The 15,151-nt window shown below is 37.2% G+C and overlaps 1 long non-coding RNA gene across 1 annotated transcript in view; it reads left to right on the top strand.

The window, feature by feature from the left end:
* LOC109547904 (uncharacterized) overlaps positions 1–15,151 on the top strand; it is a 212,519-nt gene that overhangs the window by 47,578 nt on the left and 149,790 nt on the right. Inside the window, exons 6-7 of the long non-coding RNA XR_004528175.2 lie at positions 3,633–3,744; positions 8,930–9,371. This is a non-coding gene — a long non-coding RNA (uncharacterized lncRNA). The remainder of the gene's footprint in view (positions 1–3,632; positions 3,745–8,929; positions 9,372–15,151) is intronic.

Below are 15,151 nucleotides of genomic sequence, written 5' to 3'. Positions count from 1 at the left end.
CAGCCAGAGCTGGGCTCTCAGTCACTGTTCTTCCTGCCATCCAATCTAAGCCCCCGCATGGCTGTGAGGTCCCCCTACAGACGGTGCAGCAAATAACGTAACAGTGAGAGCTCCAGAGCAACAATGCTCACACAATGCAGAGCATTAATAAGCATTAATAAGTAAGCATAAGTAAGCATTAATAAGTAAGCACACACCTCCCCAGAGGAGGGAGCGTAGTTGCAGTGTAAGTTGAGGGAGCTGGTATTCATAGTTGAGACCCAGATGTCATATTTTAAGATGTTCTGCTTAAGTTTTAAAGTTAGTAACGTTCATATAATATAGGAAACTAAAATTTCAGTGGGAAATACAACATATCAATGATGAAATTACATTAAGACTTTGTGTGCAAGTTACTGTGCAAAATTTAATTGTAACTGCGTGGTCCTTGCTCTCCAAGAGCTTGCTGTTAAGAGCAGTAGAGTCCGGAGATTTAGTTAAATTGCCTATCCATGATATTGTTTTCACCCATTTTTTATTCAGTAAATATATATTGGAGACCTGTTAGGTGCCAGGCATTTTCATGCCACTGGAGGGATACAGTATTGAACAAAACAAAAAATTTTCCCCTTAAGAAGCTTAAATTCTACAGGCGGAAGAGAAAAAAAGAAAAATGATTTTTATTCTGATGAGAAGGGAAACGGTGGGTTTTGGGGAGTGGCATGATTTGATTTTTTTTTTTTTTTTTAAATCTATATGACTCTGGCCTTTTGTTTTGAGAATAGTATGCAGTGAGGCAAGGAAAGAATCCACTGGGGGACTCTTGCAATAATCTAGATAGGGATGGTGGAGGCTTAGATGGCAGTAGTGGTGGTGGAAGTAGGGAGAAGTAGGCAGAATTTAGATATATTTTTAAGGTAGAGCCAATGGGATTCGCTGATGGCTTGGTTACAGGGTGTTAGGGAAAGAGAAAAGTCAGGGATGACTTGGAGGGTTGAGTTGTCATTTACTAACGTGGGGGATCCTGTGGGAGCATCAGCCTTAGGGGGGAACATCAGGAATTTGTCACGAGGTGACGTTAAGTGTGAGATATCTATTAGACATCTGGGAGTGATGTCAAGCAGGCAGCTGAAAATACGAGGCTTGAGTTCAGGGAAGAGGTTTGGGCTCTTGTAGGTGGTATTTAAAGTGATGAGACCCATTGGGACGACCAAGGGGAAGGAGTATAGATAGAAAAGTAGACGGAGAACTGAGAGCCTTGGGTCACTCTAACATCAAGAGGCTGAGATAATGAGAAGTCTAAGAAGGAGTGGCCAGTGAAGGAGGAGAGGCAGCAGTGTGGTGTCCTGTCCTGGAAACCAAACAAGAAAGTGTTTAAAAAAAGAGAGGATCCTCTCCCTGGGGATAGCAAATGGTACCTGCCTCAGAGGTGGCTGTGATGAACTGTTTAAATGGATGAGAGAATTCATTAAAGTGCCTGCCTCAGTACCTGGCTACTGGGTGGTTCAAGGTGGAAGTCATTGGTGACTTAACAAGAGTAGTTTCAGGGAAGCGGTGGGGATAAAAGCCTGGTTGGAATGGGTTCAAGTAAGAATGGGAGGAAAGAATTGGAGGCAGCAGATATAGTCAGCTCTTCTGAGTATGCCTATGAAATTGCATTAGAGAAATGGGGAATTGATTCATGGGAATGTGGGGTCAGGAGAAAGGTGTGTGTGTGTGTGTCTGTCTCTTTCTTTTAGGTTGGGAGAAAGTACAGACTGTTAAATGCTGATGAGAATAATCCTGTATAGGGGGAAAGCTTGATGATGTAGTTGGATTTAAGATAATGAGTTGTTTTGAGCATAGGTAACAGGTTGGTGGAAATAACTAGATTGTCCTTTGTCTCTTTACCTTCTCTTCTCAGTCTTTCATTCATTCATTTATCAAATATTTACTGAAGGTTCACAAGGTGCCAAAGATCAAGCCAGGGGCTGGGTAAAAAACAGTTGATTAAGGGGTGGATCAAACAAACAATCTATACACTCTCTGGTGGAGTTTTTACTGTCTGGTGGAGATAGGCTTCCTAAAAACACACAAATAAATAAATACAGATTTCAATGAATGCTTCGTAGGAAAAGTATGGAGTACTTTTGAGAGAGAGAGAATGCCTTGGTATACTTTAGATTGGGTGGCATTCGAAGGCCTCTCAGATAGGAAGGATGGTCCTAGGAGAAAAGATGGACTGAAAAGAAAAGCATTCCAAGCAGAGGGAACAGAGCATGCAAAGCCCTGGAGCAGGGGAGAACTTGGTGCTTTGGAGGATTTGAGAGGTCATCAGTATGGCCTGAGAGGTAGGAAGGGACCAGGTTGTGCAGCACTTTGGAGGCCTAAGATTTGGGATTATATCCTAATAGCAACGGGAAACTGTTGAAAAGTTTTTAGGTGGGAAGTGACATGATAAGTTTGCATTGGTGGAAAAAACTACCTGTGCTGCACTGTCATGGTGAATGGATTGGAGGCAGCAAGAGTGGGAAAAAAGAACTCCAATTTAGGCAAAAAGAGAGTATCTGTAAAATAGTGAGACTGAGATATTTACAGTTTGCTTATAAAAAAAATAGAATTGAGAATATCCTCTACTTAGCAGAATTTGCTTTGAGCTTACCAGGTTTCTCAGCACATGCAAAGAGAGCATTTTCTTGTTAAAAATAATATCAACACAGAAGAGGCAGATGAAGATGTCAGTGATTTGAGATTGCTTAACACAAAGTGAAACTTTAAAAAAGATTGCAGTAACTTGGTGAAAAATTTCAAATAATAAACTTTTTTTTCCGGAAAAAATACCAGTGACACAATATTAGAGACAGACTCTTTAAGAAAATGGATTAAAGTACTGAATATACACCAAGAATACTTAATCTACTTATGCTATTTTAAGTGTTCATATAATATAAAGAAACCTTAAATTTTTTGCTTTAATGTAGCAGATGTACATTATTTTTACTTTTTTTTTTAGAAAAAAAAACCTGTATAATAAAAACAGTTTATTGATTAATAAATAAATATTTCAAAAGTTCCCCTTGGGCTTCCCTGGTGGCGCAGTGGTTGAGAGTCCACCTGCTGATGCAGGGGACATGGCTCCAGGAGGATCCCACATGCCTTGGAGTGGCTGGGCCCGTGAGCCATGGCCGCTGAGCCTGCGCGTCCGGAGCCTGTGCTCCGCAACGGGAGAGGCCACAACAGTGAGAGGCCTGCGTACTGCAAAAAAAAAAAAAAAAAAAGTTCCCCTTTTCACTTTCAAAAGTATCTTAGTGTTTTGATAAATTATGTGATTAGAGATAGAGGATCTCTCCAGTTGAAGGGTCAGACTGGTAAAAAAGCCATCAAGTTATAGTACAGGATGCATATTTTATTGCGCTAATTTAGACTTCCTCCCAAAGAGATTTCTTAAAACAGAAGGGCAGTTGTAATACCAAGTATCACTATATCAGGTCACCCACAACTCCAGGGTCATGAATTAACTTGTTGTGAGCTCTCACTTAAAAAAAAAAAAAAAAAAGAAAAGAAAAGAAGAAACAGAAGTTACTCCCTATCTAGACAAGCCACTCCTGAGAGTTCTATCTTGGTTGTAACTCAAGTTTTCTTTCTCATACTGACATTTTATTTATGCTTTTCAGGGTGAAAAGAGTTGGGATATTTTATCATTTGGAGTTTCTCTGCCTCGCTGATGATCTAAGCTCAAACCTGCCAGTTTATGGGAGATGATAGAAAACACCCTCTAACATCTGAGTAAGTAGATGCTGCGGTGTGTTTTGATTTCCTGCTTAAAAAAAAAAAAGGGGTAATTTTATGACTTTAAAGTTTTAAATTATCAGGTACTTTAATTGGGATCTTTAAATTTTGTTGTTGAATAGTGATGTCAATTATTGTAATTGCAATAAGTGAATATTTTTAAATAATGGGATTCTGGAAGAAATTAATCCCCTGATGATAAAAAAAAAAAGTTAATTTTCCATTAGCTTTTAAGGAACATATTGAGGACCTAATGTATATATTAAAAATTTAAGAGCACTCTCCTTAGTGCTTTATTTCACTTTTATATTATGAATGCAAAAATATTGGTAAGACAACTGTTAAGAATTTTTTAAATGCAACTCTATATAAAAATTGTATTTTAATACGGAGTGTATTTTGGCTAACTTGAAATAAATACTGGTTTGTTTCTTGGAAGTAGAATTTTAAAAGTTCTTTCTATTTGAAAATAAAGATTTTTTTTTCCTTCTAATATAGATAAGATTACAAAATTTCTCTGGATTTTGACTTTGTTTCTTAATTAAAGAGACTGAGAAAGAAAGGCATTCATTCTTTCTAATTAAAACTTCTGAGTGAAGTTTAAAGAGTTGAGCCAGTCATTTTGATATAAACTGTTTTTCAGAATGAAAGCTGCTAGTTCTCTTATATCCATTGAATCTCTTTTGACAAAACTAGGAAACTATGAGGCTGTACCAGGGCCTTTTTTGGAATGCTGAGGTGAATACAATTAATAAATACACAAGATTGCTTCCCACTACAATGGGGTTATTTAATTTTGGTCTGTATCTGAGCTGTTCAGTATAGTAGCCAATAGTAGCTATTGACATTTGAAATGTGGCTGGTCCCAGTTGAGATGTGCTGTGCATAAGATACACACCACATTTCAAGACTTAGTATGAAAAAAAGACTAAATAGTTTATTAATAATTTTTGTATGAATCATGTTGAAATGATAATATTTTGGATATATTGAGTGAAACAAAATATTATTAAAATTAATTTCACTTGTTTTCTTTTACTTTTTTTTTTTTTAATGTGGCTGCTAGATAATTGTAAATTACTTGTGGCTTACATTATATTTCCAGTGAACAGAACTGGCCTGTTGTATATGATCAACATGCTTAGTCATCCATTACTCAACATTCTGTAAACCTTGACCCTTCTGGGCTGTGTATGGATCAATTAATATAAATCTATATTGTTTTAAGAATATGATTCTTTGATTCATCAAATATTTACTGAGTACCTGCTATATGCCAGACAGTCCTCTAGGTACTGGTGTTACAGTAGTGAACAAGATAAACAAAACTTCCTGCCTTCATGGAGTTAACATTCCATTAGTGAAACTAGACTAAAAACATAAATAAGTAAAATATATAATCTATTTGAAGACTTTGGAGAAAATGCAAGGAGAGGGGTTCAATTCTAAATAGATTGTTCAGGGAAGGCCTCACTGAATAGGTGTTATTTGAGCAAAGACTTGAAGAAGGTGAGAGAAAGAGCCCTATATATATTTGGGGGAAGAGTGTTCTAGGCGGAGGGAATAGCAGGACTGTGCCTGGCTTGTTTGAATTGTAGGAGGCGAGGTGATTGATTGGAGGGAAGTGAGTGATGGGGAGAGAAGATGAAAGGTAATGGATGGTAACATCATGTGAGCACTGGTTATTGTCTATGCAGACACAGAGGTAACCTCTAGGGAACCAGGCCAGAAAACAGAAATAGGAATTTTAAAAACAAAGCAAAGGTATCAGAGGCTACACTTCATGGGGGGTAGACAGATTCTACAGTTTAAGTTCAAGCTACTTACTAAAAGAACCATCAACCCTTAGAAAACTGAGATCTGTCAACTGATGACTGGATGAATAAAATGCAGTATATCCATGTAATGGAATACTACTGGGCAGTAAAAATGAATGAAGTACTGATACATACTGCAACATGCGTGAGCCTTGAAAACATACTAAGTGAAAGAAGACAGTCACAAAAGGTCACATATTGTATGATTCCATTTATATGAAATGCCAAGAATATACAAGTCCATTCATAGAGCATCCAAAAAACCAAAATACTTTGGAATAAATTTAACAAGAGAACTGTAAGTCCTACATACTGAAAACTACAAAATTTTGTTGAGAGAAATTAAAGTATCCCTAAATAAGTGGGAATAAATGGAAGATTCTGTATTGGTGATGTGGCAGTTTTCTCCAAATTGATCTGGAGGTTCAACAAGGTCATTGCCAAAGTCTCAGACAGGATTTTTGTAGAAATATATTTATAGAAATTGGCAAACAGATTCTAAAATTTATATGGAAATGCAGAAGATCTAGAATAGTCAAAGTAACTTCAAAAAAGCAGGAAGTTGGGAAAAAAAGAAGAAAGTTGGAGGACTTATATTACCTGTTTTCAAAACTTATCATAAAGCTATAATAATAAGAACAGTGTAGTATTTGCATACGGATAAACATGTAGATCAGTGGAACAAAATATCTAGAAATAGATACATATGTGGTCAGTTGCTTTGCAGCAAAGGTACTAAGGTAATCCTATAGGGACAGCATAGTCCTTTCAATAAGCAGCGCTGCAGCAATTGGATTTCCACGTGAAATAAAATGTACCTTGACATTTACCTTACAATATACACAAAAATAACTTAAAATGGATCATAGACCAACATGTAAAGAAGCAAACATAGCAGAAAGTCTTGTGTCCTGGGTTAGACAAAGATTTAGTCAATAGGATATAAAAAGCATGAAGTATTAAAAAATGATAAATTGGACTTCATCAGAATTAAAGTTTTACTTTTCAGAAGATACCATTCTTAAGAAAATGAAAAGTCAAGCCACATAACTAGGAGAAAATATTTACAAAACGTATGTCTGATAAAGGATTTGTATGTAGAAAAAAAATAAAGAACTCTTAAAATTCCGTCATAAGACAGCAATCCGATTTAAATATGTACAAAAGATTTGAAGAGTCATTTCACCAAAAAAGATATATGAATGGCAAATAAACACAAGGAAAGAGTTTCAACATCATTAGTCATTAGGGAAATGCAAATTAAAGCCATAATGATATATTGCTGCACACCCACTATAATGGCTAACATTAAAAAGACTAACAATCCGTGTGTTGGCAAGGATGTGGAGAAACCAGAATCCTCACCCACTGCTGACTGGAATATAAAGTGGTACAGGTATGTTGCAAAGCAGTTCGGCAGTTGCTTAAAAAGTTCAACATACACTTAACAAATTATCTAGCAATTCCATTCCTATAAATACATTGTCAGGAGAGATAACAGCATATGTCCATACAAAGACTTGTATACAGTGTTCATAGAAGCTTTATTTGTGATTGCCAAAAACTGGAAATAATGTAAGCATCCATCAGCAGATGAATATATAAGTCCATACACTGGAATGCTGTTCAACAATGAAAAGGATTGGACTATTCATATATACAGTGGCATGGATGAATCTCAAAATAATTATGCAGTATGAAAAAAAGCCAGATTCCCCCCGCCCCCAAGTGCCATACTGTCTGATTCCATTTAATTGAAATTCTAGAAAATGCAAACTAATCTATAGTGACAGAGAGCAGATCCATGGTTGCCTGAGGATGGCTCAGGAGAGGAGGGAGAGAAGGATTCCAAAGGAAGGGGCACAAGGAAACCCTGGGGTGATGTATATATTCATTATCTTGATTATGCATAGTAGCTTCATGGGTGTATACATACATCAGAATTCATCAAATTGTATACTTAAATATGTGCAGTTTATTGTATATCAATTACACCTCAATAAGGTTGTAAAAAAATTATGTCCATTCAAAAACCAAGCATATGTTCATAGCAGCTTATTCACAGTAGACAAAAACGGAAAACAATCCAAATCCATCAGCTGGTGAATGGATAAACAAAATGTGTGATATCCACACAATGGAATATTATTCAGTGCTGAAAAAGAATGAACTCCTAATTCATGCTACATAGTACAACATGGATGAACCTCAAAAACATTATGCTGGTTGAAAGAAGCCAGAAACAAAGGACTGTATGTTGTATAATGCTATTTATATGAAATTGTAAGAAAAGGCAAAATCATAGATTAGATCAGTGGTTGCCTGGGGCCAGAGGTGGAAGCAGAGTTTGGCTGTAAACAGGTAGGAGGGAGCTGTTGGGATGATGGAGGTATTCTTATTGGCAGTCGTGCGGCTGTTTATGTATAAACTTACTGAAACTCTTCTGATTGTACCATTAAAATGGATGACTTTCATGGCATATAAATTATACCTCAATAAAGCCATTAAAAATAGGTGGCCACTCAAAATTTTAAATGTTCTTTAAGTGACCTTTCAAGAAATGGGACAGTATTGCTGATTTCATTGAACTCTAGTGCTTTGGAATACTTTGGTGAGACCTATTGAATTAATTTCTATGTCAGATGTTCTTTGAATTCTAATTGTGAAACAGAAATCATTATTAGTTGTGTTTCCCAGAATTTAGTGACCAGTAACAGCTGCATTTCCCTTGCATGTGAACATTGATTTAGAATGATTGGCTTTATGTTTAACAACGATTAACACCACCACCACCACCCTCCCCCCGGCCAGAAGAAATGGTAGTTTCTTAGATTGATACTCTATTTGTGCACAGTAGTTCAAAAGTGTAGGTTATCCTCCACCTCTCAGTTCTTCACAAAGGAAACTGATGACAGCTTAACACCTTTGCATTTTTTAGATGCAGAGAGGCACACCCTTCTAGGTGCCCACCCACCTGTCCCCAACACCATATATGTGGAGACAGCAAGTAATCTGGACATAAGGTCCTTGGGAATGGGAGGTAGAGTGCAACCGAGAGAGCTCCCCTGGAGCACTTTGCAGCTGGGTCTGGCCATGTTCTGCACCAGAGTACGAATCAAGATCTCTGGGGAGACTGAATTTTACTTCCTTAGATAAAATCAGAAAATGACCTAATTTTAATGAAAAAATTAATAACTCTAGAACATCTTGCCTGTGATTCTGCCTAAGTCTATTAAAATAGAAAAAATTTATTCTGGAAACAACCCAGTTCTTTACCCGAAATTCATTCAGCCATTTTCCCAAATAAAGTACCAGTTATTTAACCAAATTTTTCTTTTTCTTTTTCTTCCTCCCCCCCTCCAAAGCAAATCCTTTATTCGACAATGATTTATGGAACACTCATCTTTGTCAAGCACACCAAAGATAAGACATACCTACAAGGATAAAAGAAGCATGGAATTGAGGGTGGGGGCCTGATGATATGTAACCTGCCTCCTTGGAAGGAGGGGCGTTCAGAGAGAGGTTGGGGAAGCTTTGGAGCAGGGAACTTGGAAAGCTGAGATTTGGAGGATGAACAGGACTTGGCTGTTAGCCAGGTTGTCGGGTGTGGGGCGGGGGAGTTGCGAGGACCTTAAAGCTGTGGCATTGCGTTTAAAGAAGAGAGAATAGGGTCAAGAGATGCAGTGAGTCCAAGTGACTTGACTTTGTGACTGGCAGAATTTGAAGAATGTAGGAGAAAAAGACATCAAGGATTAGTTCAACTTTGCCCTTGGCCATCTCAACAAGTGGTGATACCATTCACACCGGGTGAGAATACAAGACACCCAGGAGGTTTATTTGTTTTGATTGTTGCTTTGGGAAACCAATAATTCACTCTAGAGGTTTTATCAGAGGAGTGCAGCTATTTGCATACACCTGACTGAACTTTAAAGATGCCCCTCTGTGACCCATCATCCCCTGGGTGAACACACATGGAGCATTAGGGAGGAAAGTGAAAACTGACGTGGTCTTGGGGGTGTCTGTGTTTGTTCATTATCTCGGGCTTTAGTGGATCTCATGTTTACAGGTAAAATCACTGTTGAAAACTTCAGGGCAATTACAGAGAGGAATAATGCTTGGACATGAAAACCTATCATGTTTAAGAATTTAGTAATTCCTTTTTATTACTTTTATCTACTTGACCTCTTGTCTCCACATTTTTTTTTTTTTGTCTCCACATTTTTATCATATATAAAGCACATTCTTTATACTTCTTTGGTCCAAAGAAGATTAAAAGGGTAAATTTTAGAAAAGACTGCTCCATCCTTTATATGTATTAGCTCATTTAACTTTTAAAATAACCCTGTAAAGGAGGTACTTTTAATCCTATTAATTCTTGATAAAGATTAATAATAAAAGTATTTGGAAATCAACGGGTTTAAAATTTTTTGATATGCCTAAACACAAAGCATAAATTCTTATTCATATCCATTGACATTAGCATGTAAATGAGGATGACAAATTATTATTTTGGAAATTCTAATCATTTCTACCTTGTCCTTTTGAAAGAAGTACACTGGTAACAAATAGATCCATGATACACAAAATAATACTCTATACTTTTTGAGAATATTGAAAGCTAATTTGGAAAATAACTCCTCTTCTTTCTGAAAATTTTTGCCCACTCTGCACTTTCCTGTCTTTTTTAATCATGAATATATTACATTAAGCCAAAGATACTATGTAAACGGTTGCTTTGAAACTACATAAAACAGAAGTTAAAATTAGGTTTTACTTACTGCTTCCAACTTATCTTTTAATAATATGTGGTCAGATCCTGCTTTAAATGTACTCTTGGTTGAGGTACCTTGAGGAAGTAAGTTGCTTGACCTCAGTTAGGCTGTTTCCTTGTCTATAAAAACACAGGCAATGAAGTACATGCTCCAGTGCTCTGAAACTCAGAAATAACTTCTTGGGCATGAGTGCCAATGTAAGCAGGCAGTTTTCTTTTGTGCCACAAGAGGGCGTGCCTGTGTTGTTGCTAACCGGAGCTGAGGCCTGAATTCCTTTGCAAGATGTGGCTGAAAAGTTAGGGACAAGTAGATTGCTGGGAAAATGTGAAAGAAAAAGATTATTTTGACAGTGTCAAGGGAAAGAGGTACTCGAAACATAAAGTGATGTGAAGGGAAGGATTGTGAATAAGATGCCTTTAAGATGTGAAAACTTTCGCGACATAGATCATTACAGATTTCCATTGCCAGTCAACAACCTTTTTTTTTTTTGCCTATATCTGAGAAGTTTTATTAATTTTGTTTTCCTCCTTCTTTGCAAATGTGTTTATAAATCGGTTATATCAAACAAACATAGAACCCAAAGTTTAGTTTCTTAGTAGTGGTCTTGAGTGATTAATGTTGGTTAAAGTTAAGTTGGATTGTTTGTTCTCAGTGCCTTGGATATGTACAAAATCTGTTTGCCCCAAATTAGGAAAATTTGAATGTTTTCTTCCTGCCTCCCTCCATGCACTTTTTTCCCTTTGTTTGAGTTTCTGAGTTCTTTGATGTTTTGCTGTCATACATAGCTCAGAAAGTTGGGTGGGGGACAAGGAAGAGCATTGTTTTGTGAACCAACCCTAGGGACGTGGAACTAATTTTAATATACAGTGAAATCTTTACAATTGACAAGATCAGAGCTGTACAAATACAGTGACACTGGCAGTTGTGGAATTATTCTGATAAATTTAGGGAAATCATTTCATCTCAGCTATGTGACTGTTTCATGTGAATGTGTTCTTTAAATTATCCAGGCAACCCCTTTATTTTGCTAGTATTTTTTATTATAAATACAAAAATCATGAGCATGTTGTGTTTTACATAACTGTAATTGTACTTTTAACACTTTTTGTATTGGAAAATGTTCTGAATTTAGAAAGAATGATCCATAGGCACCTCCTTTTACTCTGAATCCTACTTTTAGAAGTTTTCTCTGGGGTTTGTTCCGGGTAGTAAATGCTATCCAAGTTCAGAGGCAGACTGCCCAGGTTCAAATTATCGCGCTGCTGTGTTTGAAATGTGACAAAAGCAAAGTTAGCCTAATAATTTCTCTCTCATTTGAATCTGATAGTTTCTTGAGCAGGAGAAAGAGAAGTGGAAACACTGTAGAAAATTATGCACTTTATCTGTGTGGCAGCCAATTTCAAACCATCTTCCTGGTACACTCTAAGGAGTTAAAAACATGTTAAATACTTTGAGATTGCACCATTTTAAAGAGAAAGAATATAAAAGAAAAAAGAACTCTGTAGCTCCGTTTTCTTTGCTTTCACCATGAAATGTGATCTTGTTTCAAAATATGGGAACACCCCGTGATAAACTCTTGTCCACATGAATGTCATCTGTCTTCTTTATTTTGGTAAAAAGAAGGTAGAGAATAGCTGATAGAGGGGCAAGCTGTTCCTTTAAAGTTACTTTTAAAAATTATGGAATATTTCAAGCATATAAAGAAAGCATAAGGAATAGTATATAATTAAAGTGTTATGTAATTAGTAAAACACTATGTGTGTCCTTCCTAAGCCTGTCTCCTTTTCTACCTTACAGAGGTAACTGCCCTGAATTTGGTTTTTATCATTCTCTTGAATGTTTTTATGCTTCTGTTACATATGGATGTATTCCTAAACGTAGATAGAATTGTGGTACCTGTATTTTTTTTTTACGCTCTTAACAAATTTCTTAAGTGTTCAGTACATTATTAACTGTAACTACTGTGTTGTCCAGCAGAGCTCTAGAACTTTTTCGTCTTGCACAACTGAAACTATACACACTAAAACAGCAACTCCCATTTCCCCTGACAGCCATCATGCTACTTTGAACTTCTGTGAGTTTGCGTACCTTAGGTGCCGCATACAAATGGAAACCATGCAGTATTTGTCTTTCTATGACTGGCTTATTTCACTTAGCATAATGTCCTCAAGGTCCATCCATGTTGTCCCATATGACAGGATTTCCTTCTTTTTTAGGGTTGATTAATATTTTATTACACGTATTCTTTATCCCTTCATCCATCAATGGACATTTAGGTTGTTTCCACCTGTTAGCTGTAGTAAATATGGGAGCGCAAATATCTCTTTGAGATCCTGATTTCAGTTGTTTTGGATAAATATCCAGATGTGGAATTGCTGGATCATATGGTAGTTCTATTTTTAATATTTTAAGAAATCTCCATACTGTTTTCCATACCAGCTGCACCATTTTACGTTCCCAGCAACAGTGCACGAGGGTTCCAATTTCTTCACATCCTTACCAACATTTGCTTTTTTTGGTGTGTGTGTGTGTGTGTGTGTGTGTGTGTGTGTGTGTGTTTACAGAATAATAGCTATTCTGACAGGTGTAAGGTGACATCTCATTGTGCATTTGCATTTCCCTGAAGATTAGTGATGTTGAGCATCTTTTCATATACCTGTTGGCCACGTGTATGTCTTCTTTGGGGAAAAGCCTATTCAAGTCCTTTGCACATTTTTAATCATTTAACTTATTTATTTATCTATTTGTGTATCTATTTATTTATGCTGTTGAGTTGTAACAGCCCTTAAATATCATGGATATTAACCCTTTATCAGATATGTGATCTGTAAATATTTTCCCTCATACTGTAGGTACTCCTTTTCACTCTGTTAGATTGTTTGCTATGCAAAAGCTTTTTAGTTTAATGTACAGATGTTTGTCTATTTTTGGTTTTGTTGCAAGACCAGTGTCATGAAGCTTTTCCCCTATGTTTTCTCCTAGGAGTTTTACAGTTTTGGGTCTTGATGTTTAAGTCTAATCCATTTTGAGTCGACTTTTGTATATAGCATAAGATAAGCGTCCAATTTCATTCTTTTGCATGTGGATATCCAGTTTTCCCAACATCATTTATTGAAGAGATTGTCTTTTCCCTTTTAGTGTATTCTTGGCACCCTTATTGAAGATCTACTGACCTATATGCGTGGATTTATATCTGGAGTCTTTCTTCTATTCCGTTGGTCAACGTGTCTGTCTTTATGCCAGTACCAGTTTGAGAAGAATTAACTTTAATACTTCTTTAACTACTTGATAGAATTCACCAGTGACCATTGGTCCTGTGCTTTTCTTTGTTGGGAAGTTTTTTTTTGTTTTTTTTTTTTTTTTTCCGGTACGCGGGCCTCTCACTGTTGTGGCCTCTCCCGTTGCAGAGCACAGGCTCCGGACGTGCAGGCTCAGCGGCCATGGCTCACGGGCCCAGCCGCTCTGCGGCACGTGGGATCTTCCCGGACCGGGGCACGAACCCGTGTCCCCTGCATCGGCAGGTGGACTCTCAACCACTGCGCCACCAGGGAAGCCCTGTTGGGAATTTTTTGACTACTGATTCAGTCTCCTTAACACTCTTCAGATTTGGTCTTCTTCATGATTTGGTCTTGGTGGGTTGTAGGTTTCTTGGAATTTTTCTGTTTCTTCTGTGTTATCCAGTTTGTTGATATATAATTATTCATTGCAGTCTCTTACAATCCTTTTTGTTTCTGCAGTATCAGTTGTGAACGTTTCCTCTTTCATTTCTGATTTTATTTATTTGAGTTTTCTTTTTTTCTTAGTCTAGCTAAATGTTTTGTCAGTTTTGCTGATTTTTTTCAAAAAGCCAACTCTTTCGTTAATTTTTCCCTATTGTTTTTCTACTCTCTATTTTGTTTATTTCTGCTCTAATCTTTATTATTTCCTTCCTTCTGCCAACTTTGGGCTTAGTTTGTTCTTGTTTTTCTAGTTCCCTGAGGTATATGGGATCTTTCTTCTTTTCTAATGTAGGTGTTTACCACTATAAACTTCCCTCTTAGTATTGATTTTATTATATTCCATAAATTTCAGTACGTTGTGTTTTCCTTTTCGTTTGTCTCAAGATAGTTCTAATTTCCCCTTTGATCTCTTCTGTGACCCGTTGGCTGTTCAAGACTGTGTTGTTAATTTCCACATGCTTGTGGATTTTCCAGTTTTTCTTCTGCTATTGATTTCTAGTTTTGTTCCATTGTGGTCAGAACAAATACTTGGTATGATTTCAGTCTTCTTAAATTTGTGTGGTACATGTTTTCAAACAAGATATAAATTGTACCTGTTGAAAGGAGAGCTCTAAGGAAAGCAGACTCTGAGAAGGAGATTAACAGGCAGGAGGTTTATTAGGAATATTTTAGGATTAACACCTGTGAGAGAGAAGGACGTGGGATTGGGCAGAGAGAGAGAAATTAGGCTGCAGTGCAGTCACAAGAAAGGCCTTAGCCAATGCCAGAGGGAGCCCTGGAGGTGGGACAGCCCCTCAGAATTGTCCTAAGTTGGGGCAAGGAGCCAAGCATTCACAGCCTCGCTGTGACCAGTTATCAGGCATCGGCTGCCCCCGGAGAGGGGACCTGACTTTGACAAGGTGACTCTTTTCAGCTGAGGGCTGTCAGCCTGCAGCACTCCAGTAGCTGGGGGAATAAGCCCTTCATCCATAAAGGGAGACCTGAGCAGCACATCTCAGCATCCATCACTTAGTACACATCATGTGCATCATCACAGCTTGCCTTTTTGGTCCAATATTGTGTTTCTGAGATTTACTCATGCTAATATCTATAGCTG

The sequence above is a fragment of the Tursiops truncatus genome, chromosome 9 (assembly GCF_011762595.2).
Source record: "Tursiops truncatus isolate mTurTru1 chromosome 9, mTurTru1.mat.Y, whole genome shotgun sequence".
Taxonomy (NCBI): Eukaryota; Metazoa; Chordata; class Mammalia; order Artiodactyla; family Delphinidae; genus Tursiops; species Tursiops truncatus.
The sequence above is the reverse complement of the archived record's forward strand: the minus strand, read 5'-3'. Positions and strand labels throughout refer to the sequence as shown.